At 45.3% G+C, this 17,587-nt stretch overlaps 1 protein-coding gene across 6 annotated transcripts in view; it reads right to left on the bottom strand.

Moving 5' to 3' along the window:
• Vps8 (vacuolar protein sorting 8) overlaps positions 1 to 17,587 on the bottom strand; it is a 972,138-nt gene that overhangs the window by 873,904 nt on the left and 80,647 nt on the right. The window lies entirely within an intron of this gene.

Below are 17,587 nucleotides of genomic sequence, written 5' to 3'. Positions count from 1 at the left end.
ATGACTTAATCCAGTTTGAATAGTAAGGAGTATTATTTATTTTATATTAAAAAGATATGTGTAGCGAGGGGCTAGTAAAATGCACAGTGAATAAGATAACTTTGAAAAAATGGCAGAACTCATTGCAAATCAAGTGGAACATTCTCAAATATGAATAAAAATGAGATGCATACATAACCGAATGTTTTCGAATATCCACTTCAGTCACGAATAATGATTGACTGTCGATACATATGTGTGAAACATAGGTGATGCTTGAGACTCCACTGAAAGCAAATCAAGGTGACAGAATGACTTTTTGAGCATTTTATGATGAGTCATTATAATTTCAGAGTAACTAAATATTTGAATATTGTAAAGTAAGTCATGCTACGCTTCTTCATATAAAGGATTAAATCCCCCGCTCGAATTACATGCACAAGTTATTCATTAGCCTCAAGCATTTCAAGAAAGAAAAAAATTTATATACTTCAAGGTTGCTATCGACATGCCCCACATCAAGCGTCACGTAAAACATGGTAGTGCCTTCACCAAAGCGATACTCTGTAATGATACACATCACTCAGAAGCATAATGGAGGTAATTTAGGTTAACAGAATGTTCAATTTGCCGTAAGCTTAATGTTCATGCTCTATTCCTTGCTACCACTGCACAGAAATGGCAAAAATAGGTAGCGTCTACAAATGTGCATGTCGTGAATGAAGGTGATATGAGCTACTTTTATCAATTTATAGCAAGCTCATTGGTGTGAGGCCCCACCTGTCACAAATGAGATTCTCAACAGCTGGTGTGTCAACCTCAACTCTCCTGACATACTCTCAGCCTGCGCCCACCTCAGTGTTGCATTTCACTGCTTTAGAGAGTTTATTTCGGTTTGGATGAGGAACACCTGCATTCCAGCATCAGCCAACACTTTGTTTTTTGAGCTCAAGCTTCTTGAAAAAATGAGCGGCAGGCTTCCTTTCCCGTTCATTCCTCAATGCGTAGGTCCTTTCTGTTCTCGTCCTCCTTCTACCGTGCTTTTGTCCACGGACCATTCGAAGCATCCTCTTCGTCAGCTGTACAGTCAACATCCAATTTTTCGGACTCCCTAAGGGCCGCAAAAACGTCCGTAAAATCGGGCACTCCATAAAAATGAATGCATGTCTATTACTGCCATTAAAGGCTCAACTCGCCACAGGCACATCCAAAAAGGCCTACCATCACGCTTATTAGGCATATCGGTTCCCGTACTGTGACAGGAGATGGTGGATGGACGCATGTGTAATTAAAGGGACCCTGAAACGATTTTGATGATTTTCTACAAATGTACTGAGTCGTTAGAGTAGGTCCTCCTGATCATTAATTGACACATCTAAGTGCTCCGTGTAAAGCGTGTAATTTATTATAAGGTTTTAAAAATGCACATCGCTGCCGATTGCAGCACACTGCTCGGCGGAATTTTAACCTGCCCCTACCCATGTGACTGAAATCACCCATATGACGTCAGTGGGGCGAGCTATCTGATTGGCTGACCAGGGCGTGTGATCAATAATTTTTCCAACTTTATGGTAAACAAATGATGTACGTAATAGTTGGAATGTTAGTTCATTTGTTTTTATAAAAAGAAAGTAACATAATGAGAATGCACAAGAACAATTTTTCAGTACACTGAAGCACTTCCGGCACACAGCAGGTGTCGTCTGCTTGTGTTACAACGTACTCCATTTTGACGAGAGCTCCGCGGTCAGAGTCGGTCTCAGTCTTTTCGCGAGCACTATGATTCGACTTTGTTGTCTTGTGGACTGCAAGCGTAGCGACTGGTAATATGTCGAGCTGCGACATCGTGTCCCTCTGCAAGGCAGCATACGAGCGAACTGGTTGCTGCGCATCGGACTGCCGCTATCCGATCGGCGCCAGGATTTGCGCGTTTATGTCCGTCACTTTACACCGGAAGATTACTAACGCAATAGCGTTTCGCGAGTCCGGTATTAGGGAAAACGCAAGCGCAAGGGGACAGGGTGTGGCTGCTTGACTGTGCCCTAACGGGATGAGCAGAAGCGCAAATGTGAATGGTCTGCACGGTGCAGCCACCTGGTGGCACAGAGCTCAACCATACACAGCAGCAGTAACGAAGTGTATTCTTCTTTGCTGCTGGTGTGTATTTTTCGCAGGAGTGTAATCATCAACACATTGTTTTTATAAATGTTTAAAATGTTTTACACTTGGTTAGAGCAATATTAGTGCTTTGTGTGGCTGGTTAAGCGCTGCGCCAACAAGTGGCTGGACCGTGCAAACTGATCAGGCCGCTCACGTACGTCTACGCTTAAGTTCATTCATCAGCTTGAGTTTATACCTCCAGCCATTTGGCGAAATGACCAGCTTGCCTGTGGTTACCGGAATATTATCTTGGCTTGTAGCGCGAAGCGAACACGGACACAGAAAGCAGCAGACAGGACGAGCGCCGATAATGTTACCGTACCAACTCGCCCAACTGTCTATCCTTTTGCGTTACCGGAATACCAGACACGTTCGGCGCTACGACAGAATGCTCGCAAAGCACGCTGCTTCGATAGCTCTCGCTTGAGGTCGACGGCCAAGCGGCTAGCGGAGAGGTTTCGCGCGGGCGGGGTCGGGCTCCAAAACAACTAGAAGTGGACGATGTGATGTCGCATCGTGACGCAGAACCAGTGAAGGTGGAGCGTAGCCCCGATCGCTCGACGAACGAGTTGAGGAGGAAATGCATGGCTAGGGAGGAGGGTAACTTCTAATCGCTTGTAGCTCCATTAATACGTAACGCTTCACTTAAATTGTGGTGCGAATGTTGTGCTTAAGCTGCACCCTACGCGTCTACAAAATTTGCCCGAACCGTTTCAGGGGCACTTTAAGGAATAGATACTGTGTCCCATGACAATTGCCCCTTCGCACGCTTGTTATGCTTCACTGCATACCACTTTTGTATTGAGGCAAAGCTGACTTTTGGGAACCGGCATTATGCAATGCACCGTACTTTCCGAGCTTCAAAGCCAATCGCAAGGACCACAAAGACGGAGTCAGTGCCACTGCTTACAGCGGCGAATTCTTTTAATGAAAAACACGCCACCGAAAGTCAAGAAGCTTCAAAATGAACGTTGAAGCAGCTAGGCCTGGCGTTTGCCTCGGTGGCGAGGTAATCAAAGTGGCGGTAGTGGTGGCTTTGATGAATGCCGTTTCGGACGTGCGGTCACGGCAAAAAGTCCGGAAAATCGGACCGCGAAGGGCTCTTTTGCCCGAAATTTCAGACGTTCTTAGACATTGGTTATATGGGGTACGTGATAGTGCCGCGGAGCCATCGGGCATCTGGAAAGTCGGCCATTGACTGTACACACCTCCAGCCGACGACACGGCGTCAAAAACGTTTCATTATAATGCCTCTCTGTTACGCGAGCCAGCATTACTGCGACTTTCGTTCCCTTTCAATAAAATTACTGCAAATTTTCCCTGATAGAAGCACAAATTCCCTGAGTTTTCCCTGAGTATTTTCAGACTATTCAAAATCCCTGGGAATTCCCAGTTTTCCCGGTCGGTAGAAACCCTGTATTGACAGTAATATACTTGAGAGAACTGGGGTGCAGTTTTACTTGCTAGTATGCATCTCGGAGAACAAGCTTTTTGAATTTGATGCCTCCTGTTCGTCTGGTGAACAGTTCTTCTATGCGGGGAATCGGGTATGTTTCTAGTACCATGATTGAAAATATTGTTCCTCTAAAATCGCCACACCGTTGCACACGACCATGCCGTTTGAATACAGGGACCATCGGTGTGGCCCATCGGGACGACTTCACCGGCTGGATGATTCCTTTTCATTCCATACTTCGTAGTTCTTCAAACACTTTATCCCGCTGTGTGAATGGGACAACTTGGGGCTTTAGGAACCTCAGCTTTCCATTTTCATGGCCAGTAATCTGGGCTGCGACTCCATGCAAGGTACGTATGTCTTCGGTGAAAACTTAGTGATATTGACTTACAGCATCTTCCACTGAGGCTACCGTGTTGACTTCTTCTGGCTTGGCAATACTCACCTCAAACTCTCTCATCCAGCTTCAACCAAAAAGTGTGGGGCACGGTCCCTTGACAAGTGACAACAAACAATGGCAAAATGCTCTCTCAACTGCCCAGGATCACAATTGTCGCACACTTCCCCACTGGAGGCTTCATGTTGTCAAAGAAACTCCAGAGCTGTACTTCTGAGGGCTGAAGTGCTGCAGCAGGAAATAATTTATTAAAAATTTCTTTGCTAATCGTTCAGGCACTAGCTCCTGTGTTCAATTCCATTTCTATCGCAACATTGTTGACACCAACCTCGATGCACATAGGCTCTGCCACCACCTCTTGAAGTGGCCATGCGTCATGTGCCTCTTGCTTTTCCAAAGGCTCTCTTTTGTGTCTTTCAAGCTCGTCTACATTGTGCTTGCCGAGTGCCACGCTGATGCACTTTCTTCCTGCACGTTGCTTGCTTTACATTCTCTAGCCAGGTGTCCTTTTTGTATGCACTTATCACACGCATTGCTGCTGAATCTTCAGCGGTAGGCTGGATGATTCTTTCCACAACAAAAATGGCTATTGTGCTTTCAGGACATCACATCGTTTGCTGTTGCTTGGGTCAGTTCGGTAAATGTGGCCATCGCGATCGTCTCTTGCGTGCACAGTTGTAGTTTCTGGTCACTACCTATACCAGACTCGGCTGTTGGAAACTACTGACATCTTGACACCAAAGACAATCTGGTCACGAAGCATTTGGTCATGAAAGGTAGCGAAGTTGCAGTTGTTGGCTAGGTTTTTCAACATGCGATGAAATCGCTTATAGACTCGACTAGCTGGCATGCCGGTGTCTTGAAAAAAAAATTTAAAACTTGCTACAACTTCGGATAATTTTGATGCATAGTCTTCACCGAGTCCAGTCGAACCCACTTATAACAATATTCAAGTGCCATGAAAAATCTATTGTTATAACCGATAATTGTTATAACCAGGTTGCATGAAAAAGTCAAAATAGGGGGATGGCAGAGCTGAAGTGAGAAAACTATAATGGTGGGAAGGCTAGTGCCCCTCCCCACCACCTTTCTCCATGCAGCTGCTTGTGTTCACTTGTTTAACTGCTTCCTGGGCGCTCTGATTGCGTGTAGCAAGCCATGGCTGTCGGCGTTAAAGAATTGCACTGTTATAACAACTGCAAAGAGGGGTCACGGGTGGCAAGTGATATGCGAGCACCGCTGAGGCATCGCTTTGGTGGCCACAAAAGGGGCCTTTTAAACATTGCAAGAAGGCTGCCACGGCAGCCTGTGAGCTTGAGGAATCCAGAAGAAACGCTGAGGCGAGATTGCCACCTGCATCTTGCCACATACTTCTCACTGGCTTCCACAAGAAAACTCTATGTCCATCAGCTTTGTATGCATTACGCAAAGCTTGCCGACATCCTTCTCCAAGGCATCCAGGTGCTCCACGTAGTGCAGCAGAAGGTTCCTCGAAAAAACGAAGCCCTGGAGCGACTGAATCATCTGCCGGGCCTCCTGTGAGGACAACGTTGAGGCAGCCTGCCCTACTGTGTCATCACTGCCATCGTCGCCGTTGCTATCAGACGCAAGCACATTCGTGACAATTGCCTCATCGGTTAGAAGCACTTAGGCTTTCTTTTCACTGGCAACGTCATGCATTGCCGATGGTCAGCGGGCACATCAGCCATCTGCCGTTTCGGCGGCGAGTGAAACCAACTGTTTGTCAAACGAGGCTGAGAAACCGTGGCCAGGAACAATTTCGACGCAACCAACAAAGATGAATGCGAGCAATTAATCTGTTTGCAGAACTGCACTGAATGAGCCAGCGAGTAACATGCGAGCAATCTGCGAGCAGCGCAGTTGGCGTGGTCCATTCGTGTTTTGGAGGGTGAGGCGGCTTAGAGCTATGGGCGTAGCCCATTAGTGTTCGGAGGGGTGGAAGGGTGACAGGAGAGAGGCGCACGGAGATGGCTGGAAAATAAGCGCGCGGCAGCTGCTGAAGCAGCGGCCCATCGTGCAATGGCTCGAATTTTTCATTTTATTTTTTTATTTTCAAAGATTTCACATTTCACAACCTTTCGGCTTGGACACCCAGCAGCCAGACTTCATCGTTATAACCGATAATGCGGCATCGGGTCATCGTAATAAGCGGGTTATTTCACCATGGAAAACATACAAAAGTTGACGGTGCAGCAGCTTCTCATTGTTAAAACCGGTATCATTATAAGTGGCTTCGACTGTACATTGAAGATCAAGTCCGAACTCTCATCAGCTCACTTGTTTGGTGCAACCAGGCTCCAAAGAAGCGAGCATATTCCATAACATGCCAGGAACACGACTGTCTTCTTAGAATCAAGTACATCGTTAACTGCAAAGTGAAGCTCCACTCGCTCGCAGTTTAATCTGCGGTTACTGCTTCAAAAGCTTTTGATTTATCGATGGTGGCATAGCTGCTGGTGTTGACATGCCTCACCCTCTTCGCCACTTGTGACAATCAGCCCTGCGCTCGTGTGCACAGCAGGGCTGGACGAGGAACAGGTACATACATCATAGCGGGGGAGCTTGACTGCACTGACTGGCTTGAGTCATGTACACCTGTTTATTATGGAAGCGACAGTTGCGCCCTCACATATACAGTCATGTGGTTACTTTCACATGCTGTTCATGCATGGCTGTGTCCATGAGAGTGATGCGAAAAAGTTTCAATTATTTAAGGCCCAACTTGTGACATTGGCTTTTTATATAACCAAATAATGGTCACTGCCTTCCACCAAGTTAACAACACCATGCATAAGAGCGCAATATAATAGCCGCATCTTGGTGCTATGATGCTCTACGTTTAGCGACTGCAATGTTATCCGTGATCCTCTTGTAATACTTTATTTGCTCTTCCCTCTTTTATCAGTGAATCGAAGTACCAAGTCAGAATTTAATTGGGTGGTAACATTATTTGTGCAGTAGGACATCCAGATAGTAAAAGTACACGTCAAGAACAACTAAGGATGGTCAAGCAAGTAGGCAACAGTCATGTAATCACAAGCCCAAGATCCTGCGATACCATATGAATGCTTAAGATATCTTTCCCTAATGTTGAGCGATGGTTCCACCACCTTGTTCGTATTTCGTAATATCACAATGACTGCGAAATGATCACATCTGACAAGGAGCTGCTAAATCACTGCGATCGCATCTCGCAGTGACCACATCATTCTTATAAAATTTTTGTGATGTGCTTAAACACAATGCAGCAATAAAATTAAAATCATTGTGACAAATGGAATTTACCACAATCACACATTATGCACTTCACATGTGCACTCACTGATACTATCACAGAACAAAGATTACAATGCAAGGCCAAATTATTATCTACATGGCCAAAACAAAATGCATACCAGCATTTATAACTGCACTGCAACCATAGAACAGCCTTTAAAGGACAATTCCTGGTAAGCACTGACAGTTCTTTCTTTTTCTCATTTTCCTTTTTTTTTTCCACTACCTTTAAGTGCTGTTCAAATTCACCAAAAATATATCGTGTATCTAGCCACATTCACGGCCGCACGTGAACGGGAGACTCCGAAACCACGATGTTAGAATCATTCAGAAATACTATGTTGTGCCACCTGCAAAACTGCATAAGCAAAACTGGCATATTGCGGATAATTCAAGCATGTTTTGAGGTGCGTAGGATAGTCTGGGCTGGAATTCTCCGACCTAAGGTAGCCTGAAAGCCCGCAGGATTATCCGACTGAGCTATCTTGGATGCTCGGTTGCCACAGTCAGAAGTTCAAATCCACACTTATCTTTTTTTTTTCTTTTTGTCGGCAAAAACTCCAAGAGCAAGTGGGGCTATACTAATCCAGGTACAACCAAATTAGGAAGACACACTAAGCTCCCTCACTAGAACAGGAATTGGCCTCCCTGGTGCAGTATTCGGGCACTATCTACCAAATGACTCACTCAATTATCCAATGGCCCTCAGTCCCCAGCAGCTGTGGAGCAACTGACCAAGGCGGCGGTCAGACCTGAAATGCAGCAGAGGGTGCCAAGAATCTCTGGATCTGGACAGGCCGCCAATGGAAACTGACCCTTGCAACGTTGAACACCCAAACCCTCTTGAGTGACGCTAGCCTAGCAGGACTCTTTGAGGAAATATCAGGCATTGTTTGGGATATCATTGGCCTTAGTAAGTTCGAAGAACTGGTGAAGCTTATACAGTGCTGACAAATGGCCATGTCCTCTGCTATAGAGGACTACCAGATAAGAAGCAGTTCAGAGTAGGATTCCTAATCCATAAGGACATAGCAGGCAACATTGACAAATTCTACAGCATTAATGAGAGGGTAGCAGTAGTCATAATAAAGCTAAATAGGAGGTACAGAATAAACGTAGTACAAACTTACGCGACAACTTCCAGTCCCGGTGATGAAGAAATATAACAGTTTTATGAAGATATTGAATTAGCGATGAGAAAAGTGCAAACTCGGTATACTGTAGTCATGGACGACCTCAATGCAAAAGTGGGGGAAAAGCAGACTGGTGAACAAGCAATTGGTAACTATGGCCTGGATTCTAGGAACACTCGAGGAGAGATGTTGGTAATATTTGCGGAAAGGAATAAGCTGCGAATAATGAACACCTTCTTCAGGAAGCATTGGAACAAAAAGTGGACCTGGAAAAGCCCTAATGGTGAAACAAGAAATGAAATTGATTTCATAATTTCTGCCGATCCCAGCATAGTGCACGATGTAGAAGTGATGGGTAGGGTAAAGTGCAGTAATCATATGTTAGTGAGGGCTAGGATTCACCTCAATTTGAAGAGAGAAAGGAAAAAATTGGTCAAGAAGAAACAGGTCAACCTAGATGCAGTAAGGGTAAAAGCAGACCAATACAGGTTGGCACTTCCAAACAAATTTGCAGCCTTAGAATAGAGAGATTAAGATAACAGAGGCAATGAATGAAACCATAACTAGGCTGGCTTCAGAAGCAATAACTGAAGTGGGAGGTAAGGACCCAAGGCAACCACTAGGTAAGCTCTCCCAAGTAACAAAGGACCTAATAAAGAAACGGCAAAGAATGAAAGTGTCCAATGCAAGAGATCAGATAGAATTCACAGAACTGTCAAAACTAATCAACAAGGAGAAAATAAGGGATATTCGAAATTATAATGTGAGAAAGACTGAGGAAGCAGTAAAAAGTGGATGCAGCCTGAAAACAGTGAGAAGGAAACTAGGCATCGGACAAACCAAAATGTATGCAGTGAAAGACGGACAGGGTAATATCAGCAATCTTGAAGATATAATAAAAGCAACGGAAGAATTCTATACCGGCCAGTACAATACCCAAAGCAGGAACGATACATCCATTTAAAGTAGTAATGAACAGGTTAGAGAGGCTCCTTCCATAACTAGCGATGAAGTTAAAAGTGCCTTGCAAGACATGAAACGGGGAAAAGTGGTAGGAGAAGATGGACTACCAGTCGATTTAATCAAAGATGGTGGAGACATAATGCTTGAAAAACTAGCGGCCCTTTATACATACTGCTTATCGACTTCAAGGGTCCCAGAGAACTGCAAGAATGCCAACATTATACTAATCCATAAAAAAAGAGACGTTAAAGAAATGAAAAATCATAGGCTCATTAGCTTTTTCCAATATTATATAAAATATTCACCAAGATAATCCCCAATAGAATAAGAGCAAGACTGGACTCTAGTCAACCGAGGGAACAGGCAGGTTTCAGGAAGGGATACCCTACAATGGATCACATCCATGTCATCAATCAGGTAATCGAGAAATCTGCAGAGTATAATCAGCCTCTCTATACGGCTTTCATAGATTACGAAAAGGCATTTGATTCAGCCGAGATACCAGCAGTCATAGAGGCATTACATAATCAAGGAGTACAGACCGCCTACGTAAATATCTTGAAAAATATCTACAGATTCCACAGCTACCTTAAATCTCCACAAGAAGGAAGATACCTATAAAGAAAGGGGTCAGACAAGGAGACACGATCTCTCCAATGCTATACACCGCATGCTTGGAAGAAGTATTCAAGCTATTAAACTGGGAAGGCTCAGGAGTAAGGATCAATGGTGAATATCTTAGCAACCTTAGATTTGCAGATGACATGGTCCTGTTCAGCAACACTGGGGACGAGTTACAACAAATGATTGAGGACCTGAACAGAGAGAGTATAAAAGTGGAGTTGAAGATTATTTTTGCAGAAGACAAAGATAATGATCAATAGCCGGGCAAGGGAACAAGAGTTCAGGATCGCCAGTCAGCCTCTAGAATCTGTGAAGGAGTATGTTTACCTAGGTCAATTACTCATAGGGGACCTTGATCATGAGAAGGAAATTTACAGAAGAATAAAGATGGGTTGAAGCGCATTCAGCGGACATTGTCAGATCCTGATTGAAAGTTTACCATCATCATTAAAAAAACATGTACAATCAATGCATTCTACCGGTGCTGACATATGGAGCAGAAACTTGAACTGGCAAAGAAGCTGGAAAACAAGTTAAGGAGCGCGCAATGAGCGATGAAATGAAGAATGTTAGGTGTAACATTAAGAGACAGGAAGAGAGCAATGTGGATCAGAGAGCAAACAGGGATAGCCAATATTCTAACTGACATTAAGAGAAAGAAATGGAGCTGGGCAGGTCATGTAATACACAGGTTAGATAACCGGTAGGCCATTAGGGTTAGAGAATGGGTGCCAAGAGAAGGGAAGCGCAGTCGAGGACGGCAGAAGACTAGGTGGGGTGATGTAATTAAGAAATTCGCAGGCGCTAGTTGGAATCGGCTGGCGCAGGACAGGGGGTAATTGGAGATTGCAGGAGACTGCCTAATTGGAGACTGCCTTTGTCCTGCAGTGGAGATAAAATAGGCTGATGATGATGATGACACGTAAACGCATAGTGACTAGCAGATGCACCATCCACACTATGAGTGGTTCAGCAAGTGTCCGCCAGACAGCGACACTGCTCAAACTCCTGCACCTCGTGCAGCAAGTTTGGCGCAATTGCTCCTCAAGCATGGGGATACACACTGATTCACTGCACTTCTCCAAGTGCAAATATGGGCGTCTTTCTTATAACGTGAACAGAATATTCAAACATCACCTGTGGCGTAAAGCACAAATTGAGCTGGATTACTTGAAGAGGCAGACATTATTTACACTGGAAATCAAAATGCATAATTGACTAATCAACAAAATTTCAATAATGAATTTTTAACTAATTACTTCATGCACATACTGCAATGCACAAATTGAAGCCAGTGATTTCACAAGGTGGATCCACTTGGAGCAAATTTGAAAACTAGCACCAGTTCTCAGATAAGCGCTGTCAAACTTATGACAAAAATGCACTGTTCCACTTACTTCCTTTAACAAAACACCCTTTTCATCGAAATTTTGGGAACACATACTCGAAGCGTGTGTCATCGTCAGAGTTCAATGCAAGTGGATATGACTTTCGAATCCACTGGCTACAATTCGTAAATGGCAGTATGTGCCATGAAGTACCGTATTAACTTGTGTAAGGGCCACTCTAGTGTAAGGTCCATACCTCCACTTGAGAAAATGATGAAAGTTTCATTAAGCCACTACAAGATGGCATTAGACACTGAAAAATTGGTCGGCGACAGCAAAGGTGTTCATAGTCAGCCACCAGTGGGGGCATTTATTTGCATAGCAGTCCGGGTGCAGTTCGAGGCTTCAGTGAGTAGCCTGCCTAGCATAGTAGATCAAGAATTTACTGATGCACGCCTAAATATAGACCTCTCACAAGCCTCCTCAACACATATACAGTTAAGCCTCTATATAACAAAGTCAGTAAAATCAGCAATTTGCTTTGTTATATCGAAATTTTCTTGAATTGAAATTTAACCTTTTACGCAAGGAAATACAGTCGTTCATTTTTTTTTCTTACAGGGAAGGGCCCGCAATATTTTCTGAATTATTGGGGAATCTGAAAAAGCACATTTGAATGAGAAAAGATATTAATTTTGTTGCATTTGAGAGTCAGCAACAAAAGATACAGTTCCCTGTGTCGATATCTTCACATCGGTGGTATGAAGCAAAGCCAGCCACGCTTTCGTGTCCACTCCGCCCCCACAACTGATAGTGTTGCCCGCACTGGGACGACACTATCATGAAAAGTGCCGCAGGGAGCGAATGCTTCATTTGCCTCTCGCTTCAATGCATCTCTGAAATTCAAGATTAGCAACCTCCAGTACTAAATGCGCGGGAAGACAGCGCACATGATGTCGTTCCATCTCGACATGCGCACTCTTTGCAATGCAGCAGATTACCTCTCAAACAGGGTACACTGGCTCCGTATGCACTCAGCCACACTGACAGCTATGCAAATCGACGGCCGTGCTAGAGAAGGAGACAAGTGGCAACCTGGCCACCTCCTCCCCTTTGTCATTGCGAGAAGACGACAATCACCAAGCCACCATCCATCTTGGCTCACCCTCACACGCTTTCCATCGCCCGCTTCAAAGGTCTCTCCGAGTGTATTCTCAATTCAAGCTATAGGCAACGACACTTAGTTTGGTTCCCTAACGTTTTTTTCCCTTCTTTTTTTTTGTTCTTCTTCTTCCCTGTTTTCCCCCTTTATATCTTTATACCTTTTCAGTATCTTCCTTTTTTTTACGAGCGCCGGTTTCTGCCGCTCCTTCTATTATCTCTTTCAGTGACACGGTAGCCTATGACCACCAGTGAAACAGGTAATAGAGGGCTGCTGTGCATGCCGCTGACACGCCGGCTGACACACGGGTGTTGACACATGATTGACAGACAGCCGGGTCCCTGGCCTTGTACACAGCACTCCTTTATTCTCAATTCGACACGCTAATACACTTTCGCTCGTTGCCGCATCCACCCACCTTACGCCCTCTCCCCTTTAGAAGAACCCCACCTATATATACTGTGTCGAGGAAAGAATATGTCGCCTTGAAGAAGACAAGTCCACTTGCAAAACGTTGGCTCCTGCTTTCACCTTGTTCTCGTTTTGCTCAAGCAACCACTTGTAATTCAACCATTTGAACAGCTGCATCCGCAGAAGTTTCCGTTTATTGTCTCGGTATTACTCTTTAGTGACAGCAGTAAAATTTCGTTATATTGAAATTGTATATAAGCGTACTTCGTTATATTGAGGTTCTAAATACATGGTGTTCTATGGACAAGAAGTTATAAATAGCTATATGCAGTGGAAACCCGTGATAACGAAATCCTGCTGCAATGAAATTCTTGTGGCAACAAAATATTTTCATATCCCCGGCAAACACCCATAGAATTCAATGCATTTTGCACCTCTCGACAATGAAATGTCGCTGTATTACAATCCCGCATCAACGGAATTTACCAGAATGTAACCCCGTATACAGTCGAAACTACTTATAATGATACCGGTTTTAACAATATATTGGTTATAACTATGAAAAGTTGCTGCACTGTCAACGTTTGTATGTTTTTTACGGGGAAATAACCCGCTTACTACTATGCCCCGATGCCGCATTATCGGTTATAACAATGAAGTCTGCCTGCTGGGTGTCTGTAGTGAAATGTGAAATCCCTGAATTGAAGAAAAGAAAAGAACAAATTCGAGCCATTGCACGATGGGCCGCTGCGGCGACAGCCACCGCCCGCTCATTTTCCAGCCTTCTCCGCGCGCCTCTCTCTCGTCGCCCGTCCACCCCTTGTTACGTTTCGCCTACGACGCGCGGTATAGCCGGCGCGGATGCAACGGACGCCGGGGCTTCGTTCAAAGCGGCGGACATTTTGGCCCGTTCAGCGCCGCCGATACGCCTCCCCGCCAAGCGCGTCCAGGCATGTTTCAATGCCACGTGTCTTCAAGTGTGCGTGTGTGTGTGTGTGCATGTTAGTGCCCACGCTTGTCAAAGCGCGGCAGCCGGGGAGAGGAGCTCCCCAAGTGTGAAGCGAGGAGGTCTGACCGGCGCCGGCCCGGCGGATGCGTCATTACACTCGTCTCAACCTGTCTCTCAGCGTGTCCGTACCCCGTCACGTGCGCCTCTGACGAGACGTTCCTTCTTGCCCGCGACTGCGAGAGTATAAAAGCAGCTGCCCCGGACGCCAAGAGAGAGGCTCCGATTTCTTCTGTCGAGTAACGTGCTCTCCCGTCTCTCCACTTCGGTCGACCTGACCGCCCGCTCTTTTGCGATGCTAGAATAAACAAGTTGTTCTGTTACCAGTCGACTCATGCTTTGCCGGGACCTTCGGATGCTTCCAGTTGTGCCCCAGGCCGCCAGGCCAACGCTACCCTTAGGGCTTGCGACCCATTTGCAACAACTCGTGCCAGCGGTGCAATTGCAACAACGGGTGTCAGCGCTGATATTCCAACACCCTCCGAACAGGAATGGGCTGCAACCATGGCTCTGCGCCGTGCCACCCTCTGAAACACGAATGGACCGCACCAACTGCACTGCTCCCAGTGCTCCTCAATCAGCGCAGTTCTGCAAACAGCTTAATCGTTCATGTTCGTCTGCATCAAAATCGTTCCTGGCCACGTGCTTTCGCAGCCTCGTTTGACTCGCCGCCGAAACGGAAGTTGGCTGATCCGCCCGCTGATCATCAGCAATGCACAACATTGCCGGTGAAAAGAAAGCGTACAGCTATAGATTCAGAAACTAAATGCTCTTAACCAATGAGGCGATCATTACGAACGTGCTTGCATTGGATAGCAATGGCGACGACGGCAGCGATGATGCATTAGGGCAGGCTGCCTCAATGTTGTTCTCACAGGAGGCCTGGCACATAATTCAGTCCCTCCACTGCTTCGTTTTTGCGAGGAACCTTCCACTGCCCCACATGGAGCACCTGGATACCTTGGAGAAGAATGTTGGCAAGCTTCGCGTAAAGCATGCAAAGCTGAAAGACATAGGGTTTTCTTGTGCAAGCCACCGAGAAGTATGTGACGAGATGCTTGTGGCGATCTCGCCTCAGTGTTTCTTCTGGATTTCTCAAGCTGACAGGCTGCCGCGGCAACCTTCTCGCATTTTTTAAAAGGCCCCTTTTGGGGCCACCAACGCGATGCCTCGGCGGAGCTCACACATCGCTTGCCACCCCTGACCAGCCACTATAGTTTTCTCACAACAGCTCTGCCATCCCCCTATTTTGATTTTTTTCATGCAACCCGGTTATTACAATTATCAGTTATAACAATGGAATTTTCGTGGCACTGGAATATTGTTATACTTGGGTTCAACTGTGTTACCTACTTGAGCAAGGATAGCAGGCTCCAAAATGTGCTCAAATGCGAGTGCTTTGCACTAAAGTTGCGTAAAACAGCACCACATTACAATTGTGTGGGCGCCGCCATTTTTGTTTCTAAAAACAGCCAAGTACCAGAAGCGATCGCGCGCTGGGTACACTTCATGGCTGCGATCTTATTTGTTGATCACCCGTTTGAAGCGGTACGAATGTTGCCACAGACATGTGACAACGGTTTTTACACACCTAGTGCAGTGCATAATGTGTGCCTCGAGAAAAGTGCAACAAAAATAAGGAATTTCACGTCCCACCAACTTGGAATTGTTTATGGATCTTGAGTACCAAGCATCAGGCCGTGAATGAGCGGTCATGCTGGAATACGCATCCCTTGCTTCAAGAACGCGTCGGGCAATGCGTGCGGATTCGGTGCCGGACGTAGATTTGCACGAAGGGGCCATAATCATGATCTATTGCCTTCAGGCATACAAGACACGATGACTTTCATGCTCAGCACTGGATGCGTCCATGCCTACAAGGTGTGCTGGAGAAATGCTGCTGCATGAGCACATGTCCGGTGCTAAGTTGGGCAAAATCTCACTTAAGTGATCCTATCTTGGAAAACAACTGACCGAGAATACAGCTCCATGGCAGTGATGCCACTGCTGATCGACGATTGCGGCCCACTTTGTACTGTCGGCAATGCGGTTCTATATCCTCGAGCAAAGCTTGCCAAGGTAGGCTAACAGAATTGACAGCAATGTTTCTTTCTGCGACGCATTACCTATCTGTGCAGTCTTATTTCGTAACAACGAAATTTTTGCGAAATCAAATTTTCTTGTGTTCCCCCCAATTTTGTTATTGCGAGTTTAACTACACTTCGTTATCTCGAGAATTTCGTTATATTGAAGTTTGTTATATAGAGGTTTAACTGTACTTCATGCAGCCCAGGCAAAACATTGTACTTTCCAGTTAATTTTTACCCACAGTTTCCCACAGTTTTCCCCATTACTGTGGTAACGTCGGCCTCCAAATTATGTTTCCATGCTGCGCTTGGGTCTTTCACAGAGCTGCAGTTTACTCGCAGCACACAACGTAATAAGACATGCCTGCTTCTACTGTCAGACGCTGCCACAGTCTTTCTCACTCCTCTCCTTGCCCCAGCCTGACACAGAGCCCAGTGGTTCATACGCAAGCACAAATGCACGTCTACGGACAACAGGTGCAGCAGAAGTGCTCTCAGGTTTGGCACTCGTATTACACTTATTACTACACATAGGCTATCAAAAACAAGCTTATTGGTAAAGTATTCCTAATGATCAGACATGGGAAGCCATTCAGAGGCCGAGCTTTTGCAGTTAAGCAGAGAAGTCCAACACTTGGGGTTAAAACATGACCATTGAGGATGTGTAACCAACATGGCACACAGTGAGACAGACAGATGCATCATCTCTTGTCCCACTGTTGTGCACTGACACAGTTGTTTACAGTGATCCCCACAGCACCTGAGATATTCAAAAATATTTGAAGCTAAAGCAGCAGTAGAGCAAACTTATGAGAGATGGGATAAATGTAACAGACTGGCAATGCATACTTATGCTTGATGGCAAACAGCCAGCATCATTTGGAAGCGGCAAAACATAGCCATTGTGTGCAAACAATGTCCACACAATTATCACACATACATGTGACAACTGCAACTAACAAAAAGCAGGATGTGGCAGAGTAAGGCAGGTAGAATGACGTTTGCTCTCCACAAAACTAATCAAAGGCCTATTAGTTCATACCTGGCTGCAGTGTCCAAATAAAATTCGAAGTGAGGAAACAACTGACTGCCCTTCAATATAGCATGATACAATACAGTATCATGCTGTGACACGCCGAGCTCTCTAAAGTTGGCCGTAAGCGTCATCTGCTTTGTCTGGCCAGTTCCCGACTTGCAGCCAGGAATTGGCCAGACCGAAAAAAAAAAAAAAAAAAAAGATATGGCTGCACACCATGGCAACTCGTGGGTTATAAGAAGTGGAAAATCGAAGACTGGCGAAGCAGCACCACTTGGAAAAAAGACATTCATACAAACAGGAATAATGACGACATACAACATGAATTATGAGGACATGCACTGTGTATGTCGTCATCAATTATGCTTATGCAAACATCTTTTTTCCAAGTGCGATGCTTCACCAAAATCGTGGATCATCAACTAGCCTGTCAGTACCTATTAAGAAAATCAAAGGTTTACTATATACACTAAGGCGTGATTTAAATGTGAGCATATGCTGCAATGCGAAATGGAGCCGCGGCAACAAGCACTGCGGAGCACAATAAG

Source organism: Dermacentor andersoni, chromosome 1 (genome assembly GCF_023375885.2).
Source record: "Dermacentor andersoni chromosome 1, qqDerAnde1_hic_scaffold, whole genome shotgun sequence".
Lineage (NCBI taxonomy): Eukaryota > Metazoa > Arthropoda > Arachnida > Ixodida > Ixodidae > Dermacentor > Dermacentor andersoni.
Note: the sequence above shows the minus strand (reverse complement) of the source record. Positions and strands in the feature narration are given on the sequence as shown.